Source organism: Pinus tabuliformis, chromosome 7 (assembly GCF_031772625.1).
Source record: "Pinus tabuliformis cultivar Carrire ecotype Pingquan chromosome 7, CPIR1, whole genome shotgun sequence".
Taxonomy (NCBI): domain Eukaryota; kingdom Viridiplantae; phylum Streptophyta; class Pinopsida; order Pinales; family Pinaceae; genus Pinus; species Pinus tabuliformis.
In genome coordinates, this window is record NC_142293.1 from 1,636,946,287 (window position 1) to 1,636,957,216 (window position 10,930).

A 10,930-nucleotide genomic window follows, 5' to 3' on the forward strand; every position below is an offset into this window, starting at 1 on the left:
TAAACCCGTCCGGCAACGGTTGCGTCAAATTCACCCTCGAAAAGCGGCTGCGATTAAAGCAGAAGTCGAAAAGCTGTTGAAAGCAGGTTTCATTTATCCGATCCCGTTAACGGATTGGGTATCGAATATTGTTCCAGTCAATAAGAAACAAGGAACAATAAGAATCTGTATCGACTATAGGGATATAAATCGAGCTTGTCCAAAAGACAACTATCCTACGCCTTATATCGATCAAATTATTGATGATTGTGCCGGAAGTGAAATGTTTTCCTTCATGGATGGTTTCTCGGGCTATAATCAAATCAATATTCTACCTGCCGGCATTCATTTGTCCATGGGGGACATTTGCTTATTGCAAATTACCTTTTGGGCTTAAGAATGCCGGCGCTACTTTTCAACGGGCGATGTCTTATGCATTTCATGACATCAAGCACATTGTGCAACCCTATCTCGATGATTTGCCTGCTCATTCTTTACATCGAGCTGATCACCTTGTCCACCTACGAGCAATCTTTATGAGGTGTAGGCATTATCGAATTCGGTTGAATCCCCACAAGTGTGTTTTCTGTATAGAAACAGGTCGATTGCTGGGATTTTTTGTTTCAAAAGCCGGCATTCGCGTCGATCCCTCGAAAGTCGAGGCTATCATCAAATTGCCTCCTCCTTCGAGTTTGCGCCAACTCCAAAGTTTGCAAGGGAAAGCGAACTTTTTACGCCGATTCATCCCAAACTACGCCGAGGTCACTAAAGGTTTTACACGGTTGTTGAAACAGAACACACAATTCTTTTGGGACGAGATTGCCCAACAATCTTTTGATGCACTTAAACACGCGTTGACCCATGCACCGTTATTGCATCCTCCCAACTACAACCAGGACTACTTCTTATACCTCGCAGCTTCGCATTCCACCATTGGAATGGTGTTAGTTCAAGAAGATGAATTCGGAGCGGAGCATGTGATATATTATCTTAGTAGGACCTTGAATCCCACTGAGCTAAAATATTCGCATGTGGAGAAATTGGCCCTGGCAGCCGTTCAAGCTGTCCAGCGTTTCCGTCACTACATTCTTCTCCGCAAAACTACAGTTATTTCGGATTGCAACCCTATGATTTATATTTTGACAAAACAACTGCTAGGGGGCAAGTACTCTAAATGGATTGTCATCCTGCAAGAGTTCGACTTGGAGTTCGAGAAGTCCAAGTCTAAGAAATCCTTAGTTTTTGCGGAATTGATGTGTGATTTCCCGAGTGCTGACACAGAGACTGTGGCAGAGGAGTCCATTGCGGACGAATCTTTGTTTCTTATCAGTACTGTAGATCCGTGGTACGGGGATATAATCATTTATCTCCAAACCCAAACCTTTCGGCCTGAAGCTTCCAAAGCGGAACGTCGAAAAATTCGGTTTCAATCCCAGCCATACAAAATTATTGGAGATACACTTTATCGCCGGGGGGCAGACTTAGTTTTTCGACGTTGTTTAACTCACGAAGAGGCTGAGAGGGTTTTGAATGATTGTCACTCTGGAGCATGTGGCGGTCATATGTCTGGGTATGCCACAACTCAAAAGGTGTTGCGCGCTGGCTATTTCTGGCCGTCTATGTTTAAGGATTGTATCATTGCAGTCAGGAAGTGCCACAACTGTCAAGTGTTTGATCGCAAGATGCGCGCTCCACCTGCTCCTCTCCACCCTATAATTGCCGTTGGTCCATTCGCCAAATGGGGTATCGACTTTATTACTTGTAACCCTCACTCGGCCGGGGGGCATGCATATATCATCCTTGCGGTTGATTATTTTACTAAGTGGGCCGAGGCGATGCCTACATTCGACGCAAGCGGCAAAACAGCTGCAGTTTTCGTATTCAATCATATCATAACTAGGTTTGGTGTCCCACAAGCAATCATTACTGACCATGGGAACCATTTTCGAAACGTCATGATGACTGAGCTTACAAGCCAGCTTGGTTTGCGCCACGATAGCTCTACTCCTTATTATCCGCAAGCCAACTGTTTGGTTGAGTCTATCAACAAAGTTCTAGTTATCATGATCCGACGAACCATTGGTGTTCATCGGTCGAATTGGCACAACATGTTATTTTCAGCGCTATGGGCATACCGAACCTCAGTGAAAAATTCAACAGGGTTCACTCCTTTCCAGCTAGTTTATGGCTTAGAAGCTGTGTTACCCATTGAATGCGAAATCCCATCACTTCAAATGGCTGTCGAATTACTTCCAGCTACTTCCGAAGAGGAGAAACGTTTATTGTACTTGGCTAAATTAGATGAGACTCGACGTGACACTACATTGGCAATCGAGACTCACGCGAAACGAATGAAAGCTCAGTATGATAGAAATGTAACCCCTCGAAGTTTTTCGGAAGGAGACCTAGTACTATTATATGATCAAGCTAACGATAAGCTAGGTGCCGGAAAATTCGTTCCCATGTGGCATGGGCCCTACATTGTAAAGCGAAAGCTAGCAAAAGGGGCTTATGAGCTAGTTGACTTTGATGGGGACTCTTTGGGTAAACCCAGAAATGGACTTTACCTAAAGAGGTATTATGCTTAAAATGATGGGTATGGAGAAATTTTTAGATAGGTTAGATTTTCTTTCTAGCTAGCAAGTGTGTTAGTTTAGTCAGTGTGCTTAGCTTAGAGAGTGTGGTTTTTCGTCGTTATTCTGGCTTATCTTGGTTTTACTCTTGATATTGCAGATGTCGACGCCTCTCCAAACATACATTGGATTTGCTGATGGTGCTTGTCGTAGTACACGGAATATCTCTTCCGCAGCTTGGGTTATCTATTCGCCCTCTGACGAGTTAGTTTCTATGCATGGGATAAGCCTCGGTCAAACAACGAACAACATTGCAGAATACAGTGCAGTGATTGAATTATTATCCGAATCTATTTCATTTGGAATTCGACGTTTGATAGTGAGGTTAGATTCTGAACTTGTTGTATTACAGCTTAGTAGAGTTTATGCCATTAGGAATCCTGTGTTATTAAGTTTGTTTTTGAGAGTGCGTCTCTTGGAACGTGAATTTGATTACATTGAATATCAACATATTCCAAGGTCTTTGAATACATTAGCAGATGCAATTGCTTCTCGAATGTTGGACAGACATTTACAATAATCATGCAAGTAAATTTAAAAAACATTTCATCACATATGTTAAACAAGATAAGCCGGTAATAGTGATATATATAGATAGAAGTGTGTCAAAAAATATATACATCGTCTTCGATCATAGGTTGAAAACACCTTATGATCGGCAAAATGATAGTACAAAAAGTCAAAATGTCACATGTGACTACAAAAGTGACTAGTCAATCACTGGTGGTGCTCTCTGTATGACACCACTGCGCGGGCTACCTTACGCAAAAATCTCCTAAACGGTCCAGGGACCGCGACTACGAAACGTTGAAGCCTGATAGGAATTTCGTCCATAGTAGTCTCAGGTATATCTGCCGTGAGACGCTCTAGATCATGCTCCAACTCAGCTAGTACTTCTGCAGCTGCGTCCTGTGGGGCTGGTACCGGTGCAGCTGGATGTAGTCTATCAAAAGGCCGGAGGTTGGCTGGATGCTGTGGACCAACATCTGCATTTTGAAAGTTTTACTGTTAGTTTTGAGACGATATATATGAAAAATAAAAAATACATAATTAGAAAACTTGTGAAAATAAAAGTACCTCTGTCGTCCCATTGTTCTCCCTGTGGAAGAACCATGTCCGGATCACCTCTAAAATCCACTCCGGCATACAGAAAGTCCTGTATCGAAAAAACCTGGTCCTCTAACCAGAAAAGTAACTATCTGAGAATCGAACCACTGTCGCACCCTCGTCAGGATGCCGGGCCATCACCGCAACCCATCGTATCAGCTTTGGCTCCCGAGGACCCAAGATATCAACAGTGAGTTGCTGAGGGATCAGCATTGGAACTCTCTCCAAGGCAAAGCTCACGACTAGAGGCCCATATCCAAAAGTCTTTAGTCGTCCGTTCTTTGCCTTGGTCAGTTGGCTCTTCATATGAGCCGACACAGCTTCACACCAGTTGAAAATGGTGCCTTGGTAACAGTCAATTGCCATCCGCATTTGGGATCCGGAAGCAATGTGTAAAGCGGCCGCGCCGCAAATTCTGGTAACCGTGAACGCTATGACTTTGAGTTCAGGCAGAGTGATGTGTTTTATCTCTATGCCTTTTGAATGGTGAGCCCCAGGTGTGCACCACTCGTCGCGGAGACTATCAAGGGATTGGCCACCCGGCCTAGTCCCCGCAAGACTGAGTTGCTTGCCTCTGTTCGGCAAGCCAGTGAGAAAGTATACATCTGAGGGCTCTATCTCGAGCTGGTGCCCTCCTATGTAAAAGAATTGTTCTTGAACGTTCCATCGCTCAACCAGCCATTCCAAGAATCTTACCTGGCCCCTCATGCCTGGTATGGTCCAATATTTGTATAATCTGCATGCTCTTAGGGCATCCAGGGAAGGTTGATGATTTATTGCAGCTTCATCTTCCTCTACATGCTCTCTTTCTCTCCAATCTAACATGGTTAATGCCCTGCACATCAGAAATAGCAATTAGAAATTGATTTGGGAATTTTTGGTAGTTTTTTGAGGGAGTTGGGGTTTTGAAATGCGCACTTCTCGGAAGACGCACCCCGGCTTTGTAGCACAGGGCGCCCAGACGCGGCTGGCCTGAAGGTGGGCCGTGTCTTCCGACCATTTTCCCGTATGAGAAAAAGTCGGGGGACGCGGGTCACCCGAAGGGCACCTGCGTCCGCCGAGAGGCGCATTCCAAAACCAAAACCCCCCCAAAAAATGAAACTAAGACCTAAAAATTGATTCTAAACGGATAGAAATGCAGAGTAGGATGTGTAAAATACCTGGATAAGACGGCGTTCGATTCCGACGGTCAGATTTTCCGCAGCGACCACGGGAAGTTTCTTGTCAAAAGCTCCTTTTTCAACCTCAACAGTCAAACGGTAAAAATGACATGGTAAAAGGTCTTTTTATAGGTTTTTTGGATGAATTAGTTCATTTTTTACCATGAAAAGATGTTTTTCGATGTATTTTTGCCTATTTTAAACAGGTATGAGTAATGTGTTGCTTTTGTGCAGGACAAAGGGATTTCGAGGGAAATTGTAATTTTTCACAAATAAAAATATCAGAGTCATCTTTTAAGCCCTTTTCTGACTCCTAAAACATGAAAAGATCGCCGAGCGTTTCTTTTACACTCGTTAAAATGGAATTAAAAGACGGTCCCCTTTTAGCTCTTTTCTGACCGCAAAATCAGGAAAAGATTGCCGGGTTTTTGTCATTTCAAACTCGATAAGGAAATAAAACGACGTGTCCTTGATCGCTTTTTACTTTTCAGGTCAACGACACTATTATGAAAGTACTCCTTGGTCGCAAGATCAAGCGGTTCCCCCAGGTATTATTTTATACTTTTTCGGGCTTGAGGGACACAAATATACGAAAAAGTTCAACGTGGAGTCTCCTTTTGTTTTTTCAGACTCTCTAAAAATGAAAAACGCCGAGTTTCTCCTATACTGGGCTCGTTAAACTTTTACAGTAAGGGACCTGTTCAATTACAAACAGGAACGAACCACTCCTTCCTAGGGTTCGAATTTAAACTAGGTTGGACTCGTCCGAAGGATGAGCTTATAATCAAGCATATGTTATCCTCCTCAAGCTTGTTAAAAATAAAGAGGTACTTGCCAGAAATGGTGGGGGAAAAGAGAGAAGAATGAACCTGTTTGTTACCTTTTGTCTCAAAAGAAACTTTATTACCACTCTTGAACACGACACTTTTCATTCACCTGGGTTGGGAAATCTTTTACCTCACAGTTGACCAAACCACTTTGAAAGTCTTTAACCGGGTTCCGGGGATTAACTTTGAGTTATTCGTCACCAAGCCATCTGTCGTGTCGTTATGTGTTCAAGAGGTCTGCAAGCAAAACTTTCATCTGCAAAATACTTGTCATCCATTTGACCATCCCTGAGTCAGTCCTTACAGCAACATTTCTTCAACTTGAACAATGATTTCGTAATGCAGGCTTGCCTGCAACGGGTCGCTTTCTATCGACATCGACACATTATCTAGAAAGATGACTTAGGAATCGACAGTACCTTGAAGTCTGCATGCATCAATGGCAGGTTTCTCGCCTTTGACGTCAGTTTACATCATTGACTTTCGATCAAAGGATTCCGTGAAGTGTTCGACATCAAAACATCTATTCACATTTCACGGGTTGTGCTTGGTACTTTGAGAACCATTTACATTACTGGTGGTCTCTCTCACGCTTGTTAACAGTTTACATCATCGACTGGTAATCAAGTGGTTTCTAACATGTTCAACATCAAATCATTTAATCACATGGCTAGAATCGTACCAATTCGGGAAGTAGAAGTGAAGACCCTGGATCTAGTTTCTACCATCCAGGCTGCGAGGAGTTTTGTATTCATTATCTATGTAGACTAATCATAAACAGATGGCTGCGTCCATACTGTGTCTACAAAAGTCTATAAAAAATGATGTACTGCAAGATCATTCCTGTATCAGAATAGTTAGTCCATTAGTTAAAGTTTTGAATCTGAGTATGGGAATGCCTACCTCAGTGATGATATAATCTTATACATGTATTTTGTGTTGAAAATTGCAGGTTCCAACCAGGTCATCCACAAGACAATCCTTGAAATGATAAAGCGCTTCACCCTTCCTAGAATTACAAAACCCTAATCTATTCCAGGCTTCGCACTTTAGGGGGCAATCTGTTACACTAAAAAATGTCACCATGACTACTTACAGTTAGTATGGCTCAAATCAACAGTCATGCTACCCTCTTAGGCAAGTCTTATGCCTCTGCTATCCATCTCAAACTCAAAGAAGAGAGAAAGTCTTGTAAAAAATGTGTTTATCTCTGGGGTCGTAGGTTCTCTCTAGCCTTACCTGCGGGGACGCTCACAATGTTCACAAAAGTTGCGTCCATGGACGCTCTGTATGTTAAGGGACAGGTGCGTCCTTCTGTAAAAGGAAAAATGCGCGAGTTTCATCTTAAAAAAGTTACTTGTGGTTACTTCTATAACTTTCTAGAGGTCGGTTTGATGAAATGGATGCGCCTCCAGTTGGTTCATGTATCCCTATTAAGGAGGAACTTATCCCATCAATAAGGGAGCTATCCCACCCAAAGAGGGGGATTATCCCATTGATGGTGGACCTGAATAACCTCTTTACAGCACTATAAATAAAGACATTGAGCCAGAGGGAGGGGAGGTTGGAGCTATACATTTTCTTTGGGTAAACGCTGCAGGAATTAGGACTCCCATTTAGAACCTTGTGAGGAGAGATTGTCTTTGCTTGATTCTACTTGGAAGTGGGTGAGCTTTGTCAAAGTAGAGGAAAACCCTTGATGGACCCTGGGAGGAACTTGCACAACACCAAGGCCAGGTTGTAAGAGTTTCTTTGTTTCGTTATTAATACAAACTGGTTTATTTTTCTCAATAACTTGTGTTAATGAGTTATTTCATGTGTTCCTTGGTCTGCATGTTGAATATATGTTTTATTATATGAAATGCAAGTGCTTGGTAATTGTTTGATTGTTTGTGGTTGCAGGAATTGACATGAAGGAGGAGCTCATCCGGATCGGCAAGGACGGACTACAACAACAACGTTTTGGAATAAGGTAAGCCTAAACACTTGTAGTTTTCATGTTTTAAAAGGTATATTTAGAGAAAGATCACTCCATTTTGTCTTGTTTGTCGCTAGAGAGTTTAGACTCCTAGGGAGGTCAGTTGTGTCCGCACAAACGACTTTTTCCGCCACGACATATCTTAATCAACAAACACCCTTTGTGAGATCTAGGTTAGTGTGCAATTTGGCACCATAACTTGACTTTAGGTTCACCCTGCATCGCCAGTTCTGCTTACCAAAAATGTCCCACTTGGAGCTCTTGATTCCATGGCGTGGCTAAATGGAGCAGCCGCACCATCTTACCTATTTAAAGTTTGAGAATAGGTTGAGGGCATTACACCCCCGATGCCTCTAATCATTTTCTTTACCTGATAAAACTCATGCGTGAGCTCCAGCTATCCTGAGGGAAACTTTGGAGGAAACCAGCTACTAGATGGTTCAATTAGTCTTTCGCCCCATACCTAATTCATATGAACAATTTTCATGTCAGTATCACTACAAGCCTCCACCATAGTTTCCTTTGACTTCATCCTGCTCAAGCATAGTTCACCATCTTTCAGGTCCCAACAGGTGTGCTCGCACTTGAACGCTTTCCATAAGCTCAAGGTCAGTCGATGTTGCAACCCCCCAAAGAGGGGATCCCGCCCGTCAGCTTCCTTGCGCCTCATAGGTTTTTAAACCCGTCGACTCGCACACATGTTAGACTCCTTGGTCCATGTTTCAAGACAGGTCGAATGGAAAGCCTGCCAACCAACACCATGAGTGCACAGGTGCACACGGCTCACCACCACAAAGGCAAACCAACAAGTAGTAATACACCTGCGCTTGTGAAGATGCAGTAGCCCATGTTGGTTTGCACCTCATGTCAAGTGGCGGACCAGCCTGAGTCATTCCACATCCAACCGAGATGCATCGATAGCCTCCATCCGCTTCCTTCCCAACAATTTCAAGCACTCTTTAACTCTCTTTTCAAATTCCTTTTAATGTTTCCATCGCGATACTTGTTCGTTATCGATCTGTTGCCCGTATTTAGCCCTGGATGGAATTTACCACCCAATTAGGGTTGCATTCCAAAATAACCCGACTCGCCGACAACACCTCGTGATGCGGCAGGGTCCCAACCCGACGGGGTTGTCACCCTCTCAATCACCCCCTTCCAAGGGAGTTGGCCCAGGTCTACCACTGAGGACGCTTCTACAGACTACAATTCAGGTGACGCTGCTCCCTGATTTTCATGCTGGGCTCTTCCTGGTTCACTCGCCACTACTAGGGGAATCCTTGGATGTTTCTTTTCCTCTGCTTAATTATATGCTTAAACCCAGTGGGTGTTCTCGCCTGAGTTGAGGTCGCAAAGTTGGAGCTAATTCCGCCCTACCTGATGGGAGGACAAGAGAGAGAAAATAAAGTTCAAGCGATGCCACACAAAGCCCGCATCAACTAACGCCGACTGCCCATCCAAGGGGACAAGATCACCGTTCACCGACGCACGCCATGAAACATCACTTGAGGTATTTCATCCAACCACACTGGATTGGGCACGGACGACCAGCTCCGCTGCTCCCTAACATATTGCAGGGAGTGTGTTTGAATGGGATGTGATGCCCAGATAGACGTGCCCCTGAGCGAGGCCTCAAGCACAAATTGCATTCAAAAAATCGATGATTCACGGAATTCTAAAATTCACACTAAGTATCGCATTTCACTACGTTCTTCATCGTAACAAGAGTTGAGATATCTGTTGCCAAGAGTCGTTTCCATGTATTACCGAATAATCCGCCACAACACTAAATAGGGGCACCCCCCACAACAAATTTAAGGCTAAGGGCCAAAAGGAGGAAAGGAATAAAAATGCATGAAAGAAAGAGAAACAAAGGTGTCTACCCCCCTCATAGGAGGAGGCTCAAATAGAGAAAAATCTCCCCAAGCCCCATGCCCTCGCAAAAAGGGGGGAAATACATGGAACAACAATCGAGAAGGAATAGGGTGGCCACCCCAGGAGCTCGCACTGCTTTTAGTCCTTCTCGGACACCAGTCCACAACAATTCCCCCTTTTCTCCGTAAAGCTAGGGACCAAAAGGAAGAAGGGAAGAAAACAAGGGTGAAATATATAGAGATCAAATGTGGCTACCAGCTCACAAGGGGAGGTCCAAACAAAGCACAAGCCTCCCAAGCCCCGTGGCTTCACAAAAATGGCGGAATTGAAGGGGATGATGACCAAGAAGGACTAGGGTGCCCACCCCAAGAGCTTTCACTGTGTTTCGTCCTTCCCGAACACCAATCCACAATAATCCCACCTTTTCTTCGTAAAGCTAGGGGCCAGAAGGGAGAAGGGAAGAAACAACATGAAAGAAATGGATATCAACCGTGGTTTTTGGCTCACAAGTAGAGCCTTGAAATAGAGAACAAGCTTCCCCAACCCTGTGCCTTCACAAAAATGGGGGAAATGCAGGGACAGCGATCGAGAAGGACTAGGGTGGCCACCCCGGGAACTCACGCTACTTCTCATCCTTCCTAAACACCAATCCACAACAATCCCACCTTTTCTCCGTAAAGCTATGGGCCAAAAGGAAGAAGGGAAGAAAACAACATGAAAGAAAGAGAGATATCAAACGTGTCTACCAGCTCACAAGGGGAGGCTCAAATATAAAACAAGCTTCCCCAATCCCGTGCCTTCACAAAAAACAAGGAACTACAGGGGACGATGATCGAGAAGGACTAGGGTGGCCACCCCTAGAACTTGCACTGCTTTTCATCCTTCCTGAACACCAATCCACAACAATCCTAACTTTTCTCTGTAAATATAGGGGCCAAAAGAAAGAAGGGAAAAAAAGAACAAGAAAGTAAGAGATATCAAACATGGCTACTGGCTCACAAGGGGAGGCTCAAACATAGAATAAGCTTCCCAAACCCTGTGCCTTCGCAAAAAGGGGGGAACTGCAGGGGAAGGAAATCGAGAAGGACTAGGGTGGCCACCTCGGGAACTCACGCTTCTTTTCATCCTTCCCAAACACCAATCCACAACAATCCCACCTCTTCTCCATAAAGCTAGGGGCAAAAGGAAGAAGGGAAGAAAACAACACCAAAGAAACAAAGATCCCAAGAAAAGGGAGAATCTCAACAGCATGCTGAGTAGATGTCCACTAACCAAAAAGAAATCAAACAAGGCACCCAATCAAAAAGCATCCCACCTCTTCACACCCTCCCACATACATTATGACACAACACCCTTTCTAGCTTTACAACA

The 10,930-nt window shown here is 44.1% G+C and overlaps 1 non-coding gene across 1 annotated transcript; it reads right to left on the reverse strand.

Annotated features, from left to right (window-relative positions):
* Nucleotides 1-9,282: 9,282 nt before the first annotated feature.
* On the reverse strand, nucleotides 9,283-9,436 carry LOC149254630 (5.8S ribosomal RNA). Its single transcript, XR_016267573.1, has one exon. It is a non-coding gene; the product is annotated as a 5.8S ribosomal RNA (ribosomal RNA).
* Nucleotides 9,437-10,930: the final 1,494 nt, after the last annotated feature.